This window comes from Palaemon carinicauda, chromosome 8 (genome assembly GCF_036898095.1).
Source record: "Palaemon carinicauda isolate YSFRI2023 chromosome 8, ASM3689809v2, whole genome shotgun sequence".
NCBI classification, from domain to species: Eukaryota; Metazoa; Arthropoda; class Malacostraca; order Decapoda; family Palaemonidae; genus Palaemon; species Palaemon carinicauda.
The window spans coordinates 155,952,198-155,958,197 of record NC_090732.1 but is presented as its reverse complement, the minus strand read 5'-3'; the positions used below and the strand labels follow the sequence as shown (position 1 = coordinate 155,958,197).

General features: G+C 34.5%; 1 protein-coding gene across 3 annotated transcripts in view; it reads left to right on the top strand.

Annotated features, from left to right (window-relative positions):
• The first annotated feature begins 2,898 nt into the window (after positions 1-2,898).
• LOC137646045 (aprataxin and PNK-like factor) overlaps positions 2,899-6,000 on the top strand; it is a 159,540-nt gene continuing 156,438 nt past the window's right edge. For all 3 annotated transcript variants that reach the window (XM_068379192.1, XM_068379191.1, XM_068379189.1), the window contains exon 1: positions 2,899-3,120. The gene's annotated coding sequence lies outside the window, so the exon portion shown is untranslated. The remainder of the gene's footprint in view (positions 3,121-6,000) is intronic.

Below are 6,000 nucleotides of genomic sequence, written 5' to 3'. Positions count from 1 at the left end.
TGGTATCCCCCAAAATTGTTGGGATGAAGTAGGGTCTTTCTGCATTCTGGAACAACTTGTTGTTTTAACTCCAATTACATAGTAAATCTCTAAATCGGATGGTTTGCGGTCAAAATAAATGTTAAATTCGTTGGAACTACACTATTTCTGATGCAACAAATATATTTTTATTCCAGTTTCCCCATAATGGATGAAACTGTAAATTTACCATTTTTTCTTGCCCCAAGCATGATTTTCTTTTACCCTTAACTGATTTTTTCTCACCCCATCTTGATTCCATCTTATGCATTGTTTAAACATACTTATACCTGTTACTGTTGTGAGGCGTTATGAGAATGGCAGTCGTTCTAGCTTGTTGAAATACGTTGCTGAGATGACTCATTCCCATCTGCACAAGCACTTCATGATCAGTAGAAAGTAAGGAGGCGTAGGGTAAGTGTAACAATGCCCAGGATATACAGAAAGGTTGAAAAACCATACACGAAACTCAGAAAGTTCAATTGTTGCTTTCGTGACGAAAGCAACAATTGAACTTTCTGTACAGGAAGTAAAAGATGGCGCCTCCATTACAGCAACGAGTATCAAGACAGATATTGAAAAACGAGGTGCTGTGTGTGCTAAACATTTAAGCTGGAGGACGCTTGTTGCTGAAGTACAGGCCTGGGATCCTACAGGAATGAAGTTCAACATTCTTTTGGTTGAAAAGGAGAGAGAAACTACTTTAGAAGAAGTTATGCACAGTAGAGGAAGAAGTGGAATACCACAAATTACAAAAAGAAAAATGACTCTGCACAGCCAAATGATAACTCAAAAAGAATGTAGCAAGAAAATACAGAGCATGGCACACTGAAGAAAAGAAAGCTTAACAGAGTGCCAAAAAAGAAAAAGAAAGAACCAGAGCCACTATCTGATACCACAACTGAAGAAGAGATGGAAGAAATGGATAGCGATTTCTGCTGATGATATCAGTTTCACTTCTGCATTTAAAGTGATACAGAATGTGAAGATTATGTACAGACACTAACGCTTCCAACAGACCCTCCTGTAATTACAGATGACTCTGTAGGAAAATATGTATTATACTGAACCACGTAATGTTTACTACTGGGGCAAGATTACAAAAATTCTTCCTGATAATGATCATGGTCCAGTGGTGGAAGTAAAAATCGACTGTCTTCGGATAAAAAAGCTTTCTAGTGACCCAAAGAAGTGGACATGGATTGAAAGGATCAAGGAAAAAGACATTGCCATCGTAGATACAGAATACATATTCTATTAGAAGATCATTGAAAATAATGTAAAGGAAAATTCATATATAAATAACACATCATGCCAATGAATAAATTCTTACTTTTTGTGAACAGATATAAAATATACCAATGATTTTTCCTCTAATTAATTCCAGGCAATAATTGATTAAGTTTGTTTTTATGAGGAGAGAAATTAGCAGGCAATTTTTGGATATGTAACTCGAATTTGTGTAAATTTGGTCTTTTCTTTATATTGATAAAACTTAATAGGATGCTTGTTTATTATCTCACTCAGAATAATGGTTTTTATTTGGTGATGCACAATATATCATAACAGTTATGTTCTTGAGAGAAATTCCACAACTTGTGTGTTTTTTTTTCTTTTTTAGTAAAATAGTGATTATTTTCTTTTACCCCTACATGATTTTTTCTTACCCCTTTTCCGGTGAATAAAAAATCACCAAATCATATTCATAATAAAAAAAACTAACTAGCCCTTACTTAAGAACAGCTGATGGATAACGTAAAAAGGCAAAATTAATGTGACAAGCTCTGTTCAATAAAAATTCTCGATCATTTTTCTGCAAAAAATAAAGTTTTCCATTTTGCACTTTTCTTCCCCCATTTTACTATATATATATATATATATATATTATATATATATATATATATATATATATATATATATATATATATTATATATTATGTATATATATATACATATATATATATATATATATATATATATATATATATATATATATATTATATATATATATATATATATATATATATATATATTCCTAATTTTTTGTCAAACTCACCGTTGATTAATTCATCAAAATAGTTTCTCTGTAAGGGAGGGTGGGGGAGAAATGGCCTATGGGGGGGGGGATATCTTAGGTCTGAAATTCCCCCTGGGGGAATAACAGCCCGAGCTGCTTTTCCGGGGGGGGGGGGGGGGAATCGATCCCAGGCTAATTTTCCCCCGGGGGAATTTCAGTCAGGGGGAAAAAATTTCCTGCTACACCGGGAACCTAGTTACTGACTTTAGAACGAAAATCACTGAAGTTAGGTATCACCAGTTTTGTTGTATTCTGTACAATACATTGTAAAATTATTTTCCTAATCAAGCAGTTAAATGGGCGGTACTTCACAATATCAAACTTGTAGCGAAATTGTTTTTATGTTGAATAGGCCGACATGAGTATATCTTCATGGTTTAGATTTGGCAGATATATTTCAGCTTTGACAATTAACACAGAATACGCTGTGTGTACTTCAAGTACAAAAGAATGAATACGACAACCAAATCTTGTAGGTCCTGTAATGCGAAGGGTTTCCCTAAAAGTAAGTGAAATGTTTTATTCTTTTTCATTTGGAATTTTTACTTAAACCTTCATTTATAAGCTATTCTCATATTGGTATTGCATCATGCGATGTAATGTAAATATCACTGGAATCGTTCTTTAAAATTAAATGTTTGTCTGTAATTTGTTTCCCTCAGAACATCACCAGCGATACATTAAGCAATTTAAATATATTTTTATCTTCTATTTCTTAGATTTTTTTTTATTGATATGAAGATTATAAATTATTTCTCAAATAGACAGTATATTGATGAATATAACCGAACGTGGCCAATGTGCCTCTAGTGTTATCGTTTTGAAGTAGAATTCCGATTAATATCAGTCGTCAAAGTAGAATTCCGATTAATATCAATCGTCAAAGTAGAATTCCGATTAATATCAGTCGTCAAAATCTGAGCAGTGACATTAGCAAAGGATATTGGATTTGATCCGAATCACGTTATATGTTAAAGGCTTCTACAGGAGTTCCTAAATGACATTCATCAAGATAGGTCAAGCAGGTAAGCATATACTCTACGGAACTTAGTCCTTGTAATTTTCTTATCAAATCCCACACCCGAAAAGTTGAAAAGATTTATTTGTCATATACACTTGAAGGAAACACCAGAAGAATTTATTTTTGTAGTCTGTCATAATATCACAATCTACGCCTATTGACACAAAGGGCCTCGGTTAGATTCTGCCCATTGTTTCTATCCCGAGCTTTTGGTAAAATTATAGAATGGTGCAATCAACGGTTTGTAGAAAATAAGAGTGGTTTGGAATGTATTATGTGGTGTTTTGAACACTAATGATATAATTCCATAAGGAAATCCGGTATTATTGTAGTGTATTACAGGGCAATGTACCCTAGGAAAAAAACTACGTTCGTATAGAAAAAGTTACGCTCTCTTCGAAAATAACACTTTCCCGTCGCAACTGAATAGTTTCAGAAATATATATATCTATATCCTACGATAATGGGGGACCCCCCAGTGGGAACTCGTGGTTTTGGGTGGGGAAAACATACTGGGGAAACAATATATAATCGTAAAACAAACCTCCTTCTCTCTACATTACCTTCTTGAATGTATAATAAACGGAGGAAAATACAAAACAGTATGGCTGTATAAACTTTGGAGGCGCCGTTGCAAAGACTATGTCCCATGAAAAAATACAGTAACCAGTGCTGCCAATGTGTAATGTAGATCAAATGTTAATGCAGCATGCTAACATTAGCAGTGTTTTTCATTTAATTTTTCTCATTCTACTTGCCCCTTGTAGACGCTCTTGTACGTACGTTTGTACATAGCAGGTTTCGAATTTCTGCGTAAAAACCCCTCCTCCCTGCGCAGAGACTTTTCCTCCACCAATAGGATTTCTTCTCTAATCGTGAAATGTAACTGTTCATCTCTCTACCAGCTATGTTCAAGTCTATTACTTGATTAGTTATGTAATACCCTCATATACATAGTACGTTTGACCCCAGTATTACTCGTTTTATTATCTTATACCTTATAAAATCACCTCATTTTATATACCCAAATATTATTTATCATACATTCCACTTTATCTTCATATACAGTAGACCTCCGGGATACGGCGTCCCCAGCTTATGTTTTTTTCACGTTACGGTGTGGAATACGATGTTTTTTCGTCCCCTCGTCACAACATTTTCCCCACCTTATGGCATCGAATTCCAAAATTCAAACTTGGCAGTTTTTACGCGTACGACTGTGCGAGTCACTAGCCTACCACCACGCTCATACATCACTGCATACGTCACTATTATTACAAGACATCGTAGCAATACCCTGGAAGAGATGGAACGCCTTTTGTTGATAGGGATAAAGGACAAAGAGATTGTTGCAAACGATCATTTGTGAGAAGGGCCAGCGTGATGAACAGAAAGAAAGAAAAAAGTGAAGCAAAGAAAACTAAGATAGCATTAACAAGCTCTTTTAAAAAAGTCCTCTCTCTATTTCTGTTTCTCTCTAAACATAGCATTAACATGTTCTTTAAATAAAATCTCTCTCTCTCTCTCTCTCTCTCTCTCTCTCTCTCTCTCACTCTCTCTCTCTCTCTCTCTTGTTCTTCTTTGCTGTTAGTGTTAGAGATGTCTATTATTTTTTTTTCCGAGAGAGAGAGAGAGATTAAACAAAAATGTGTTTAGAGTACATATGATTTTTACCAGCGTCAACGAGTTGAAAGACAATTAAATGTAACCAAGAAAGTAATATCAGCGAATCTGAATTCCTTTATTAACTAAAACAAATATTGAGACAAACACACTCATGCGCGTATGCACAAACACACACACAGGTGTAGGAATTGCTAGCAGTAGAAGACAGACGGTCGTGGAGAAGGTAGAGATGGTGACTGCGCTAATGTACTGTAACTCAGCGATGAAAATTAAAAATCAAAAGAAAGAAATAGTAAAAAATATGAAATTTAAAAAAAAAAAAAATAAATAAGCTAAGTTAGATTAAAGTTTCCGTAGTGTAAGTTACGGTACGTTATCGCAGTCACCATCTCTTCCTCCTCGCCGATCGTGTCTCCTTCTGCATAGGAATTTCTACACCTACACCTGTGTGTGTGTGTTTGTGCATATGCACACGAGTGTATTTGTATATATTTACTGTATATTTGTTTTAGTTAATAAAGGAATTCAGATTCGCTGATATTGCTTTTTTAGTTACATTTAATTGTCTTTCAACTCGTCAATGCTGTTAAAAATCATATGTACACAACACATTTTTGCTTCTCTCTCTCTCTCTCTCTCTCTCTCTCTCTCTCTCTCTCTCTCTCTCTCTCTCTCTCTCTCTCTCTCTCTCTCAGAAAAAAAATTAATAGATGTCTCTAACACTAACAGTGAAGAAGAACGAGAGAGAGAGAGAGAGAGAGAGAGAGAGAGAGAGAGAGAGAGAGAGAGAGAGAGAGAGAGAGAGAGAGAGATAGAGATAATTTATTTAAACTATGTTAATGCTTTGTTTGAACAGGTCGTCTTATGGAGAGTGTTAGTGACAAGTGTATGAGTCATTTTAGAAATATGTTGAGGAATCGTCAGAAACAGGCTTCTTTGGATAGATATTTCTCCAAAAGAGAAGTGTTAGAAAGCAAAGATGATATAAGTGATTCTATTAAAAAAGCTAAAAAAGAGTAATTTTTTAAGTTCTGGAAAAAAAATCATAAAAAAAAATTTCAAAAGACAAATTTTAAGTGTTTACAGTAATAGTAAGAATAAATTTATTATTAAGTGTACATAACATAATTAGCATTGATACGTTTTTATATCTACCATCTCTTCCCCCCTCTGCCTCCGGCCACTACCAGCTCAAGTCACGTCACTCCAAAGGTAAATAAAATTTAATTTTTCCTTTACAGTACAGTATATAATTTTT